At 48.0% G+C, this 16,008-nt stretch overlaps 1 long non-coding RNA gene across 1 annotated transcript; it reads left to right on the forward strand.

The window, feature by feature from the left end:
* The first annotated feature begins 8,734 nt into the window (after positions 1–8,734).
* LOC143695451 (uncharacterized) lies at positions 8,735–11,164 on the forward strand. The gene is made up of 3 exons (XR_013184648.1): positions 8,735–8,904; positions 9,004–10,299; positions 10,409–11,164. It is a non-coding gene; the product is annotated as an uncharacterized LOC143695451 (long non-coding RNA).
* Positions 11,165–16,008: the final 4,844 nt, after the last annotated feature.

Consider the following 16,008-nt stretch of genomic DNA (forward strand, 5'->3'; position numbering starts at 1 on the left):
CTCAGAGAGAACTGGGAAAAACCTGTTTATTTAACAGGCACAGCACTCTCCAGCACAAGAAATGAACAATACCGGATGACAAAACTCATTCACCACTCTGAAGAGATGACAAATTCAGAAAAGTCTCTCCTGGGAGTGGTCACTCTGTTATCAGTCCCTCTGGTGCTGGGAATGGCTGCTGCCCAGAGTAGACCCCAGTAGGCCACAAAGTGCGAGCTCTCGGTGTTTCCCCAGGCCCTGGTCTGAAGCAGGTTTGAATGGTTCCAAGAAAGGGGAAAGAAAAACAGTCCAGGGAAAACTCGGACTGCATCAGCTAGCTAAACTAACTAAAAAGCAAAAGGAGCACTGTGTTCTGCCCTGTCCGTGCCCAGACAACAGTGGAGTTCTGTGTTCCAGCAGACTGTGGGGGAGAGTGCAACTGATAAAGAAACTCTGTGCTTCTTCTCCCTGCCTGCACTGTGAGAGCCAGCCTTGAAGGCACAGAATATAACATCCAGCATAAACAGAACACCTGACTGGGGATACAAGCATCATAACGTCACCCTTGGACATTAAGAAAATAATTTTCTTGATTAAATTCCTGCAATCTAGATTGCTAAACATTTTCAACCACAATATATTAATTTTGTTCAAGTGAATCTTAGTTCATCACCCGGTGTAACTCTCCAAGGAGCGTCAGGAGATTTCTTTACGCGAGAGTGGCGAATCCAGGCATTCTGCTCTTGGATCTTAATTGCAGTAAAGGTGGTGAGAAGCACTTGGAATGGTCCTTCCCACTGCGGCTCCAAGGTCTTTTCTTCAAGACACTTGACATACACATAATCCCCAGGCTGCATGTCATGCACTAGTCCATCTAGCCCTCTGCTCCGAGTTCCAGCCATGTTTTTCAGTTTCTCTGAGTTGCTTCCCTAGGGCTACTATATAAGCAGTCAGTCTCTCTTCCCCAGTTTGGGTGGATATCCCGTTCTGCCCACCATATGTTCTCCCATAAAGCATTCCGAAAGGGCTCAGCTTTTCTTTAGTACTGGACTTAGTTGGGAGTCGCAGCAATGCTGATGGGAGGGACTGGGGCCAAGGCAAATTAACCTCCTGTCCTAGTCTCACAATTTGTTGTTTGATCAAATGACTCATTTTCTCACCTTGGCCGCTTGACTGGGTATGGTATGGCGTGTGAAATTCCCAACCTATGCCCGGAAGTTGACCGACCTGCTGTATTATTTTTGAAATAAAATGTGGTCCCCTATCTGGGGATATTGTGGCTGGAACTCCAAAGTGTGGTATTATTTCTTGCAACAGCACCTTGGTTACCTCCTGGGCTTTGGCAGTCCTGGTAGGGAAAGTCTCTGGCCATTATGAAAAGGTATCTGTTAGTACCAATAAATATCGATACCCCCCTTTTCTTGGTAATTCTGAAAAATCAATTTGCCACTGCTGACCAGGTTCATGGCCCTTTCCAATTTGGCCCAGGTTTGGTTTAGGGGTATTCTTGGGTTAGTCTGGAGGCAAAGTTCACACTACCGGGCTATCGAATGGAGGGTGCCCCTGTCACAGGGAATGATTGGCATCTGACTCCATTGATTCAGAATGCTGAACAATTGCTTTGTTAAACTATACTATATTGAATTATACTATACTATAATTAGGAGATACTATTCTACAAAGAGATACTAAAGAATACTAAAGAAAAATCTCTGACTGTCTGCCACAGCCAGGACACAGCTTCAAGTGATTGGTTAATTAATATAGACAGCCATCACAGAATCCAATTACCAAATCCCTTCAGGTAAACAATCTTCCTAACACATCCCACATGTGCAAAACAACAGGGCAGAGAATAGAGATAAGAATTGTTTTCTCTTTCTCTGAGGTTCCTCGCTGCAATTCCTGGGAAATATCCCTAGGAAGTTGTGCCTGCCTGCACTCTATGAAGAGAGCTGTGGCTACATCGGGCTACTTGAGTAACAGTGGCATATAAATTCCTGGCAGTGATTCTTACAATCAAATTATTATACAAGGCATCAATTCCCCAGTGTATTTTCCACTGTTCCTCTCTTACTAATGGCCATAGTAAATGGGAGGGGATAACCAATTTCCTTTCTGCTGTAACAGCCCATCCTTCCTGGTTATATGTTCCCTTTTGATCCTCAATTAGCTTTCTATCCGTCTAATTATACACTGGCTTACCTTCTAGGGAGATTTGGCCATTGGGAATTAAGGCTTCTTCTACTGTTACCTCACCTTTTGCCACTTCTTTTGCCTCTCCACCAGATTGTTTCCTTATTCCAATTCTGAGCTCACTTTCTGATGTGCCTTAATGTGCATGATTGCCACCTTCTCAGGCATTTGGACTGCTTCCAACAGCTGTATTATTTCTTGTGCATGTTTAATGTTCTTCCCTTGCAAATTTGACAGACCTCTTTCTTTCCAGATAGCCCCATGGGCATGCACTACTCCGAATGTATATCTTGGATCTGTATAAATTTTATTTATTTATTTATTTTCTTTCCTTTTGATAACTCTAATGCACAGTCAGGGCAATTATTTCTGCCTTCTTTGCAGAGGTACCTGCTGATAATGGTCCTAATTTGATTAGGTCCCTTGATGTGGTAACTGCATACCCAGCATGTTTTTTTCCATTGATAACATAGCTATTTCCGTCAGTGAACCAGGTTTCTGCATCATCCAAAGGAGTGTCCTTCAGGTCTGAGCAGCTGAAATAAGTAGCTTCAGTAGTCTCCAGGCAGTCATGATGAATTTGCTCTCCTTGGTTCCCACTAAGAAAAGAGACTGTGTTGACAGTGTTAGTTATCACTATCTCTACATCATCTTGTTCTACTATGATAGATTGATATTTCAGAAACAATTGTGGGGAGAGGCAGTGGCTGCCTTTTGTTTCCAGTACTGAGGATACTGTATGAGACACTAGCACAGTCATTTTATGGCCCAGGCTGAACTTACAGGCTTCCTGAATGTTCAGTAGAACTGCAGCCTCTGCTCTGAGGCAACCTGGCCATCCTTTGGCTGCGGTATCCAGCTGTTTAGAAAGATAAGCACCTCCCTCCTGTATGGCCCCAGGTCCTGTGCCAGTATTCCCAGGGCAATTCCCTATTTCTTATGAGAGAAGAGAAAGAACAGTTTACTCATGTCTGGAAGTCCTAAAGCTGGAGCTGACATGAGAGACTTTATCAGTTGACCAAAGGCCTGTGTGGGCTTCCTTTGTCCACTGGAGATCTCTCCTTCCATTTGCAATGAGCGAATACAGACATTTCACAAGTACTCCATAATTGTAAATCCATAGTCTGCACCATGCCATCATGTCCAGGAAGGTTCTCAGCTCTTTTATTGTTTGAGGTTTCGGGGTTTGGCATATTGATTCTATGCGTTCTTTCCCCAAAGTCCATTGTCCAGCACTGACCTCATAACCCAGGTAGATCTCCTTTGTTTTACTGCCTGGGCCTTTTTCTTTGATACTCTATACCCGTGCAGCCCCAAAAAGTTTAGAAGGCTTACCATCCAGGCCATGCACCCTTCTTCTGTAGGGGTAGCTATTAGGATATCATCTACATAGTGCAATATTTTCCCTGGTGGAGCTTCCCAGGATTCCAAATCCTTTGCAAGTTGTTATCCAAACAGGGTGGGCAAGTTCTTTTATCTTTTGGGTAGGACTGTCCATGTGAGCTGAGTTTTTCATCCACTTTTGGAATTTTGACACTCAAATGCAAAAATTTTCAGGCTGGCTTCATGGAGAGGAAGGCAAGAGAAGCCATCCTTCAAGTCTAAAGCAGTAAACCAAGTTAGCTCTGGTGTTAAACACGTTAACAAGGTGTACAGGTTAGCCACCACAGGGTAGAGATCCTCAGTTATCTTGTTAACAGCCCATAAGTCCTGCACGCCCCCTTATGAGGCATAGGTTTGCGGACAGGCAGGATAGGAGTGTTGACGTCAGATTCGCACTCATTCAATAACCCCAGCGAAAAAAAAATCAATTATCGGGCTAATTCCTTCTCTATCTTCTTTCCTCAAAGGATACTGTTTCATTGTAACTGGTTGTTTTCCTCCCTTAAGCTTAATTTATATTGGTGTAGCATTTTTCCCCCTCCCTGGTACATTGGAGGCCCATACTCCCAGAAGCACTTGATTCAGGATCTCCCCACTAATTTCTTCCTTAGCTTTAATGGCTGTCAATATTAAACTCAGCACTTCTACGTATTTTTGCTCATTAACTTCCAGAGTAACCTCTCAATTCAATTTTTAAACAAAATAGTTGCCTCCAACTTCTCCAATTAATTTCTCCCTAGGAGCGAATCCGGGGACTTGGGCATGTATAAGAATTTATGGATGCCCCACTGTTTTCCATATTTGTATTTGAGTGAGTGTACTTGCAAGTGTACTTGCAAAAATATGCTATTTCAGATTGGCCAGTTGCTCCCCTTACCCTAACATATTCATTCCCCACTGGCACCAAAGTTTTATTTAAAACTGAAAATGTTGCCCCTGTTTCCACTATAAGTTCCACCTCTTTTTCCTCCTTCCCCCATTTCATTTTTATAACTAATGGATCCCCTGGGGTAAGGTCCCCTGGTCCCCTGCAGTCGCTTTTTGTACAAGCAACCACCACCTCCCTTCCCCGGTCCCCTTTTCCATTTCTGTTTAGTTCAGGGCACTCATTTTTCCAGTGTCCAAATTTTCTGCAATTTGCACACTAATCTTTGCCCAGCGAGGGTGGTCCTTGCTTAGGTGCTCCTTGTCTCCACCTTCCTTTGCTTTCCTCTTTTACTACTGCCATTAACTTTCTCATCCCTTGCTTATATCCTTCTTCTCAATTGCTAAAAACCCTCCATGCCTCATCTAGCAAGACCTCCAAATTCTTTCCCTCTGGTCCCTGGAACTTCTGAAGTTTCCTCCTAATATCTCCCGTAGATTGCCCTAAAAATAAATTTATTAGTTGCTGTATCCCTATCTTGGATCCAGGATCTAACGGTGTATGGGGACTCATTGCGTCTCTCAGGCAATGTAAAAACTCAGAAGTTCTGGGTGAACGATTTTGCCTATAAAAATGTGAAGTTCTATTGATGCAGGGCAGCCCCCCACATGGTAATAATGTGCTCTGACTCCATGATTTTAGAAGGCTGAAGAAATGCTTTATTAAGCTATTCTATATTACATTGATACGATACTATAACTATACTAAAGAGATACTCAAGAAAACCCCATGTCTGTCTGGAGATAGCCACGACACAGCTTTCACCCAACTGGCCAATCAATCCAATCAACCATCACCTTTGGTAAACAATCTCCATAACACATTCCACATGTGCCAAACAACAGGAGCAGCGAATAGAGATAAAAATTGTTTTCTCTTCTCTGAGCTTCTCACTGCCTTCCCCAGGAAAAATCCTGGGAGAGAGAATTATGTCTCTCTCTGTTCAGAGAATGTGAATATCACAAAGTTCTAATAAAGTTTGCTCTTCTGCCTTCTGAGCACAGAGTCAAATGTTGCTTTCTATCAGCCATCCCTAACTCAATAGCAACAGAAACATCCTCAGCAAACCAGAGGTGCCACTTCCTAGAGGATCCCTGGAAGTGTTTGAGCCAGGATAAAAACCCTTAATCTGTCATATTTTATAGCAAAAAAAAAAAAGCCCAGAAAACAGATTCTTCATAATTTTAAAATAGATATTATTTAATAATTTATATTTTTATATGTTTATTTTGGTTATTAGCTATGATTTTCTCTAGGAAGGCAGCCCAGCTCAGCAGCAGTGGCACCTCTTGACACCTGGGAACACCTGAGATGGGCCAGGATGGGCTCTTCCTGCCACAACCCCCCTCCCCCATCTCCAAGGTGCCATCTTTCTGCTGACATCACAATGCACCTCCCCAGTCTACCAGTGACATCACAAGGTGGCACCCCCCATGGTGACAATTGGTGGCTGCTGGGCACTGCCTGTAGCCTCAAGCGGGGTTGGGGGGCTGTTTTGGTGGGTGTGGGAGCTTTAATGGGAGGGCCCTCAGGGACAGGCAGGGCAAGGGCTGATCGGAGATGGAGGGGTGCTGCACCATCAGCATCAGCAAGAAGCAGAGTTACTTGTTCCCCACACTTCTGCGTCTCTCCACCAAAGGTAAGGGTTTTGGGAACGCCCAGGGGCCAGAAGGAGGGTTGGACAGGGCTGGGGTTGCTCTGAGGGTCCCCTGGGCACAGCATGTCCCCCTACCAGGGCTAGCTTCTGAGCTGTGAGATCTCTGACCTCTTGAGGTTCTAGCTCTTATTTGAGGTCTGACAGCTCCTCCTGGGCTCTCAGGAGCCAGCTGGATCTTGGGTTGCCATCTCCTTTTGGGGGTTAGATGATCACAGCCCTGGTTCTGATGACTTTTCACATCCCCAGTTCCGCCCCAGCCCTGCCTGGGGGGTAGAGAGAACCCCACTCCCTTGGGGAGTAGAACCAGGGGCACAGTCCAGTCCAGGCTTTTTGTCAGCCCCATCTATCACTCCACAGAGCTCCCCAAAATGCCACGAGTGCAACTTGACCCCTCTTTCTGGTATTTTCCAGAGGTGGTGGCCATCTGGGATGTCGTGTCTACCTACATCCTAGGACAGATGAAGCTGGACAAGGTTGGCTGGTGTCTTGGACCCCTGTGGTCCCCCCCCCCAAACATCATGGCACCCCCCCGGAGAATTCATCTTAGTGTGCCCTGATCATCCAGGGGTGGAGAGACCTAGCAGAGAGATACAAGAGGATCTGGCTGGGTCTATGCCAATGATCATCCCTGGGAATCTTTCCCTGGGTTGGAATGGCTTGGGTTCTTCTTTAGCCAAGAAAAGGAATTTTTGTGAATATTTTGAAGAGGGAAAGTAAAAAAATGAAGAGCATGGGTTTTTCCCCACAGTTTTCACATTTCCTTTTGTCAGAGTCTGGATTAGAACAACGTCTTGAGACATCTTGCACTTGTAATGCCAGGGTCTATGTCTGGTGGGAGGGGCAGGCCAGGCTTTGCATAGTGAAGCAGAGCCCTGTCCTGCGCCCAGCCCCCAGCTGGGCTGTCAATCATAGCACCTATCAGCAGTCCCACCAAGGACTTTAACCAGGCTGACCACAAGGTAGCCAGCATGTGACCTGTGCCTTCTCTGGGACTCTGGGGGAAACCCAGGAGCTGGTAGCTATATGTGTGTTTTGCTGTACCTTTTCTGTCTCTCCTTCTAATCCTCTTTTCATGGAACCTTTTTGGGTAAATGCTAAGTAATGGGATGATTGATAAGTGGTTTTATGTTGAATTTGTTAGTTTTTTTATTCCTTTGCCAAAATTTCCTTAGTTTTCTATATTTTTGCCTTTTGTGTGATTTTTTACCTATTGAGAATAGCTGGTGGGGATTTCTCCTTTGCACCAGCTAGAGTAAAGGAACCTTGAGTTTAACCCCAGGATTCAAGGGTCTGGGATGTGACAGCCATCTCAACTGTTTTGTTTTCTTCCTGGGCAGGGTGTCCTTGTCCCAGGTCTTGGGACCTTTGCTGTGGTCCCTGAGGAAATCAACAGCACGGAAGAGGTGTATGTGGTTCGAAGACCCGTGTTCCAGCTGGACATGGACGTGTCCTGTCTACAGGAGCTGGTGTTCCCAACAGTGATGATCCCTGGTGAGAAGGGATCTAGCTCCACATTTGGGGGGACTGTGTGTACTCTGCTCTATGCAGCAGGGGGGAATTGCCTCCAAAGTTGGAGGACAGCTTGAGTTGCCCCCAAACTAAACGTGTCTTTCTGACATTTTGCCAATAATCTCACGTGAAAATTTGCTCAGCTTGGTAGTGATAATCCTCTCCTCTTTGCAGGTGACATCGTGATCATGCCACTGGATTACTGGTGGCTGTCCCAGACCAATTCCCTCCCGCCCGACTTGGTGAGGGGCTGTGTGGAGGAGACCATTCTCTTGTACTCCTTCCAGCTGAGGGACAGGCAGCACCCCACATTCGCCTTTGAAAATATTGGCATCCTGTCCTGCCAGGACAATGTCCTGTGCATGCAATTCCACTGCAGCTGCATTGCAGGACTGGAGAGTCAGGACACCTGGGTGGCTCTGCTGCTCACGGTGAGCTGGAATCTGGGGACATTGAAGTGCTAGAGGGTGCCCAGAGAAGGGCAGAGAGGCTGGGAAAGGGTCTGAAGCACAAGTCTCATGAGAAGCAGCTGTGGGGGCTGAGCCCGAAGAAAAGGAGGCTTAGGGGAGACCTTTTTTGCTCTCTGCATCTGCATGAAAGGAGAGTGAGGCCAGGTGGGGTCAGCCTGTTCTCCCAGATAACAGAAGACAACTTGCACCAGGAGAGGTTTAGGTGGGATTTTAGGGAAAATTTCTTCATGTAACAGGCTGCCCAGGGCAATGGTGGACTCATCATCCCTGGAGGGATTTAAGAGACATGTGGATGTGGCCACTGTTGGACTTGTTGGCCTCCAAGGGTTCTTATTGGTTCTTTGATTCCATGATGTTCACGAATGAGGTTTGGGAAGAGGAGTTTGGAGAAGTGGCTCCTGTAGGAGCAAGAGACCGGTCTGCTTTCTCCATGGAAATCTCCTGACAGCTCCCTGTCACTCTGCAGAGGCTAAGTATGCCAGGTTCTGGTGTCAACAATGGAGTGACCACTGCTCAGGGTGTGCAGGCTGCACAGGCCCACATGTTCCCCAGGTGAGTGCATTTCCTTGTTGATTTTCTGGTTCCTTCATTGCCTGCAGAGTGTGAGCTCTGCCATTCCTCAAGCCTGTGGCATCATTTGCTTCTGGAGTTGGCCTCACTTATTCTTTTGGGTTCCTTCCAATTCCGGATATTGTCATTCTGTGATTCCAGGTTCCAGCTTGTTGTGTCTGATGCTTTTTCCACCCAACATACAAAGGCTGCAGAGAAACACAGTGTCAGAACAGGTATGGAATGGGTTCCTGCTGCTCTGTCACACATAGGGTGATCACATCTGTGACCATACAATCTTACAGACTGCTCCCAAGAGCTTTCTCCTTTCTCAGGGGAACAAGAGCATCCTGGAAAGTTTTCCCTCCTTGCGTTGCCATACCAGAGGCCAGGCACAAGGCAGCAAGAGCCAAGGTCAAAGCCACCTGCCAGGTGAAACTTGTGGGAATGGTTTGGAGGGATCCTTGCACCCTGGGTGAAATCCCCCTCAGACACTTGGACTGTGTAGCAACTCAGGAAGGTCCATGGGAACAGCCCTAGCTCCCAACTTCTCCTGAACACCTGTGGAGTTTTGGACCCAAGGGAAACAGGTTCCCTATCCGCCCCATGCTCATGCTGATGACTGCTGGTATTTCTGCAGTGTGATCACCCCATGCCCAGCCAGCTCTCTGAGTATGAGGGAGGCAGGTAGGCAAGAGTTACCTCCTTCAGCCAGGCCTGACATCACACTCTTGGCTTCTGAGAACTGCCAGAGAGCACTGCAGGTATGTGCCAAATGGATAAGACCTGAAGGAAGCCCCTCAAAACCTGAGACTAATCATGCCTGACACCTCCAGGAGGTCTGGCAGCTGTATGCAGGATGGGAGCATGGGAATTCCCACTGGAGAGAACAGAAGGTGGAATGGGCAGCATGGGAAGCCTGGGCTACTGGGGAGGACCAACAGATGCCACAGGTAGGGGCAGAGACCCTCTGTGTCAAGTCACCCTGGCTGGACATAGAACCTCTCTGGGACAGGGGCACAGAGGGTGGAATTGGAGGTCAGGAAGGATCACAAAGGACTAATGAGGCATGGGGCAGGTCCCTTGGAAGGGGACCAGATGTTTCTTGAGGGCTTAGGGTGTCCCAGGGGGCTTTTGGGCACTCCTGGGCCAGTTTGGGGGTAGTCCCTGGGAACTGGGGGGGGACTCTTAGGACCCCAGGTGATAGGAGTCCCTGGGGACCCAGATTAAGAGAGGGGTCTCAGATGGGGTTAGGGTGTTCTGGGGTTTCAAGGGGACTCTTAGGACTCAAAGAGATGGGCATCCCAGGGGTGCAGTTGGGAGTCACCCAGGTGCAGGGCAGGGATTTGCCTATATGTCCCGCAAGGGAGAACTCTGCAGGACAAAAGCAGTCGTCAGTCATGGTGGGGTGCCAAGTCTCCTGGCTCCCACATATCCAGGGGCCCCCCAAGAAGTTGCATCTCTGGTTTACTGAGAGTATCCCCTCCTTGGCAGATATTTGGCGTTGGAGATGCTTGGGATCCACACCATCCATCCCAGCCCCCAAGAAAGGGGGTCACTGGGAGGTGGGGGACAGCTGGAATCCCCCTCCCCACAGAGAAAATGGCAGAGAGATTCCAGCCTGGGACCAGGTGGGTGAATGCGGGACCAGGTGGGTGGATGTGGGACTGTGTGGGCACAGGGTGGGGTGAGGGGAGAGGCAGCTGGCAGCTCTGGGATGATGATTCCCTGTTGTTGCAGACACCTTTCCCCACGAGCCATCCAGGTGCTCCATGGGCTGGAGCCACATCAGACACGGAGGAACATCTTCATGTTTTTGGCTGAGAACAACCGGCGGCGGCAGGAGCAGCAGAGGCAGTTCTGCAGGTAACTCCACCGGAATGATTTTCCCATGTTCCTCTGCTGAAGCAGTCCCGGGGGACAGAAGTGGGATCTGGAGGCTGCCAGTGGGCTGGACTCCCCTGGCACCCACCTGGACACCCAACATCGGCTTCCCATGCGGGACAGAAAGTCCTGGCTGAAGACAGAGGGACCTTGATGGCAGGCCGTCCCCTTCCCAAACCTGAGAGCATGTCCTTCACTGGCAGAGTCCTACCCCACAACACCTTGTCCTGATACCTGCATGGGACACCCAAGTCTCAGGACAACCTGGCTTTGCCTCAGCTGCACCAGGGGTTGCATCAGGGACCTTCTCATGGGCTGGAAAATCACCAGAGGCATTTCCATGGACACCTTAACGTGATCTCAGGTGGCCTGAGCCAATCCTACAGAAATTCTCTGCCTTCTGCCTGCCTGTTTGATCAGATGCCTCTCTTTCTCTCTCTCCCTCTCACCTCAGCTCCAGGTGCTGGTCCAGCGCATGAAGGGCTGTGGCTGGAGCTGTGTCTGCAGCAGAGGCTGCTGGTGATGGGGCTGGGAAGCTGCTCACTTGCAGAGGTCTACCTGTGGATGCAAAATAAATACCTCTGTTCCCACCTGGACTGAGTGGTCTAGGCCTGGTGATGAAGCTGTGAAACGGCTGGGACCACAGGGGCTGGGACAGGGAGGGGGGCCTCATGGGGAGACATGAGCTCTTCAGGAGGGTGAGAAAGTGGGTTTGCCTCTTTGCCTCCTGCTCAGGGTGGGACTGAGCAGCAGAATAGCCCAAGGTGGGTGCCATTTTTTCAGGTACCTGCTCTTCAGGAGGAAGAGGTAGGTGAGGCTCCTTCACAAGCCCTGGTCCTCATGGGGACCTGTGCCAGCCCCTAGGCCCCCCACCTTCCCCTGGTACCTCACAGGAGGAGAATCCAGACATCTGGGAGAGCTTCAGAGTGCATTTCCTGGCACAGGTGATATGGAACCAAGAGGGAGAGGTGCCTGGGGAGCAATGATCACCCATGGGACTATTGATGCCTGCTGGCATGTCACTGCCCAGCGAATTGCCACCATCCAAGTGGAGAGACTGGGGAACACTGGAAGAAGGAGCACTGGAGAGCAGTGCAGGAGACAGGGAGCAATGGAAGGGGTACTGGGAGCCCTGATGAGGACCCTGAGAGCACTGTGGAGACTGTGGAGCACTGCAGAAAGCTGTCAGTGGCTTTTACCTCCCCTGGGCCCAACATCTTCCCCACCAACCCTGGGCCTGGGTATTTTCCTCCTCCAGGAAGGGAAGGCACCAAAATTTGAACACATCCAGGGATTGCTCCCACAAAAAAGGTGTGGGGCCAGACAGGTCCTGGCCTTACCTCCCCTGGGCAGAAAAGGCACCAACACATCTCTGAGCTCTCCAGTCTGGTGTGTCGGTGCCTTTGTGAGAATGAACACCTATCACTGCAGCAAGGCTTATTGCATCCCTAGAACTAGAATCAAAGCCAAAAATCTCAAGGGTTTTGTTGCAATTGATACAGACGAGACACTTGTTTCTTTGTGCAGAATAGCCCAATTTTTATTGCACGAAGCTCATTTTTATATGGTATCAGAAGGCATCGTGTTTGAATTTAGTTGGCCAGCAACACAATGAAATTCAGTTCATTGGTTGGTAAAGGCTAGTGTATATGTCCACTAAACGTTTTTCTTTCTAGATGTGTTTACATTCTTTCTTCATGGATTCTTGTCATAGATATGTTTTATGAAAAATCCTTTCCTCAGGATTTTTTCTCCTGAGAAGCCGAGATGCCTCAGGAACAAAATGTAAACAATAATTATCTGCTGCTGTGGAATGCAACAGGTGCATCTTTGATTGGTCTCATGTGGTGGTTTCTATTAATGGCCAATCACAGTCCAGCTATATCGGACTGTCTCAGTCAGTCATAAGATTTTATTATCATTCCATTCTTTCCTTTCCTTGCAAGCCTTCTGATGAAATCCTTTCTTCTATTCTTTTATTATAGTTTTAATATAATATATATCATAAAATAAATCAAGCCTTCTGAAACATGGAGTCAACATTCTCGTCTCTTCTCTCGTCCTGGGACCCCTGTGAACACCACCACAGATTCTCATGGGATAGATGTCTTAATTTTGCAGGTGCAAAGTGTTTTCTTGCAAGAAAAGATTGTTATACAAACTGATTGTCATTCTTATAATTATTTTCTTATGAGAATTTAAAAGGCTAGCTTACTTAGAATAGCAAGGCCTGAACTATTTTTTTACAAGGTCTTCCTTTTATAAGGTTTTACCTATATGTTAAAGGGTTTGACAAACAAGGAATGATTTTGTTTCCTCCAAAAAATTCCAGCTTTTAATAGAGTCCCACACCAGTTTCTGATTGATTTTCTATGGTGCCACCTGATGTGTCTTTTCAGGGGTGTTTGGTTCAGGTTTTAGCCCCCTCCTCATCATTCACTGGTGACTAACCATGTCACTTAGCACAGTGGCAGGACACTATAGGAACAAGGGGTGGAGCAATGCTGAGCATCCAGGATGCCATGACCTCCATTTTTGCATCTTTCTGAAAAGAGTGGGAAATTCAAATGACGACGTCCTTCCAAATGCATTTCGGCAGTCAGAGAAAGCTAAAAATCACAGTCCCTGAATTTTGAGCATGGCAGGTTTATGCAAGGAAGTTACTCCTACACCACACTCTCTGCCAGAGCGACTGGCCGCAAATGGAGGCCAATTTAAATGGGAAAAAGAAGTCATTTACCCAGAGGCTGGGTCTCAGATGAAAGGAGGCCTTTGAGGCACAAATGACTTCCAGGGTCCTAGTTGCTGGCAGATTTACTTTTGCAGAAGTCCAGCAAAGTTTGCAAATTTTGACCTTGGCACCGCCCTGTCTGCCAGGGTGAGTGGCAGCAAACAAAAGCCATTTTCCATGGGAAAAAGAAGTCCTTTCCCTAGGATCTGGGGATCAGATGAAAGGTGGCCTTTGGGACTCTAAGGACTTGCATGGTCCTAGTTACTGGCAGCTTTAGCTTTGGAGAAATCCAGCAAAGTTTGCCAATTTTAAACTTGGCCACACCCTGTCGGCTGTTGTGAGTCTCCACAAATTGAGGCCATATTCTATTGGAAAGAGAAGTCATTTCCCCAGCGTCTGGGTATCAGATGAAAGGTGGCCTTTAGGGCTCCAAGGACTTGGAGGGTCCTAGTTGCTGGCTGCTTTGGCTTTGGAAAAATTCAACAAAGTTTGCCAGTTTGTAAATTGGCACCCCCATGTCGGGCCTTGACAGTGTCCAGCAAACTGAGGCCATTTTCCATGGGGACAAAGAAGCCATTTCCCCAGGGTCTGGGGATCAGTTTATAAGAGGCCCAGGCTCTGGGTCTCAGATGAAAGGTGGCCTTTGGGGCTCTAAGGACTTGCAGGGTCCTAGTTGCTGGTGCTTTAGCTTTGAAAAAATCCAGCAAAGTTTCCCAGTTGCTAGCCGGGAACCGCACTGTTAACCAGGGTGAGTGGCCAAAAAAGAGAGGCCATATTCCATGGGAAGCAGAAGTCATCTCCCCAGGGTCTAGGGATCAGATCAAAGGTGGCTTTTAAGGATCTAAGGACTTGCAGGGTCCTAGTTGCTGGCAGCTTTAGCCTTGGAAAAATCTAGCAAAGTTTGCCAATTTCTCGATTGGCACCTCTGTGTCGGGCATTGAGAGGGTCTGAAAATGGAGGCCATATTCCATGGGAAAAAGAAGGCATTTCCCCAGGGTCTGGGGATCAGTTTATAAGAGGCCCAGGCTCTGGGTCTCAGATGAAAGGTGGCCTTTGGGCCCCTAAGGACTTACAGGTTCCTAGTTGCTGGCACTTGAGCTTTGCAAAAAATCCAGCAAAGTTTGCCAATTGCAAGCCTGGCACCGCACTATCAACCAGGGTGAGTGGCCAAAAAACAGAGGCCATATTCCATGGGAAGAAGACGAAGTCATTTCCCCAGGGTCTGGAAATCAGATGAAAGTTGGCCTTTAGGGCTCTAAAGACATGCAGGGTCCTAGTTGCTGGCAGCTTTAACTTTGGAGAAACCGAAGAAAGTTTGCCAATTTTGAGCTTGGCCGCACCCTGACGACCATTGTGAGTCTCCACAAACTGAGACCATATTCCATGGGAGGAAGAAGTCCTTTCCCCAGGGTCAGGGGATCAGTTTTTAAGAGGCCCAGGGTCTGGGTCTCAGATGAAAGGTGGCCTTTGGGGCTCTAAGGACTTACAGGCTCCTAGTTGCTGGCGCTTTAGCTTTGAAAAAAGCCACCAATGTTTGCCAATTGCTAGCCTGAGTCCACACTGTTAACCTGGGTGAGTGGCCAAAAAAGAGAGGCCATATTCCATGGGAAGAAGTCATTTCCCCATGGTCTGGGAATCAGTTTATAAGAGGCATTTGGGGCTCTAAGGATCTGCAGGGTCCTAGTTTCCGGCAGCTTTAACTTTGGAAAAAATCCAGCAAAGTTTGCCACTTCCTAGCCTGGGACCGCACTCTCAACCACTGAGAATAGCAACAAAGGGAAGCCATATCCCATTGTAAGAAGTCATTTCCCTAGGGTCTGGAGGTCAGATGAAAGGTGGCCTTTAGGGCTCGAAGGACTTGGAGGGTCCTAGTTGCTGGCAGCTTTAACTTTGGAAAAATTTAGCAAAGTTTGCAAATTCCTAGCCTGGAAACACACTCCTAACCAGGGTGAGTGTCCGCAAATGGAGGCCATATTCCATTGGAAAAAGAACTCAAGTTCCCAGCATCTGGGGATCAGATGAAAGGTGGCCTTTTAGGGTCTAAGGACATGCAGGGTCCTAGCTGCTGGCTGCCTTACCTTTGGAGAAATCCAGCAAATTTTGCCAATTGCTAGCCTGGGACTGCACTGACAACCAGGGTGAGTGGCAGTAAAGCAAAGCCATTTTTCCGGGGAAAAGGAAGTCCATTCCCCAGGGTCTGGGGATCAGTTTCTAAGAGGCCTTTGGGGCTATAAGGACTTGATGGGTCCTATTTGCTGTCTGTTTTAGCTTTGGAAAAAATCCAGCAAAGTTTGCCAATTTCTAGATTGGCACCTCTGTGTCGAGCATTGAGAGGGTCTGCAAATGGAGGCCATTTCCATGAGAAAAGAAGTCATTTCCCACATCTGGGGATCAGTTTATAAGAGGCCCAGGCTCTGGGTCTCAGTGGAAAGGTGGCCTTTTGGGCTCTGAATACATGCAGGGTCCAAGTTGCTGGATGATTTAGCTTTGGAAAAATCCAGCAAAGTTTGCCAGTTGCTAGCCTGGCACCGCACTGTCAACGAGGGTGAGTGGCCAAAAAAGAGAGGCGATATTCCATGGGAAGAAGAAATACTTTCCCCAGGGTCTGGGGATCCGATGAATGGTGGCCTTTAGGTCTGAAAGGACATGCAGGGTCCTAGTTGCTGGCTGCTTTAGCTTTGGCAAAATTCAACAAAGTTTGCCAGTTTCTAAAATGGCACCCCAT

This window comes from Agelaius phoeniceus, chromosome 18 (assembly GCF_051311805.1).
Source record: "Agelaius phoeniceus isolate bAgePho1 chromosome 18, bAgePho1.hap1, whole genome shotgun sequence".
In the NCBI taxonomy this organism is placed as follows: Eukaryota; Metazoa; Chordata; class Aves; order Passeriformes; family Icteridae; genus Agelaius; species Agelaius phoeniceus.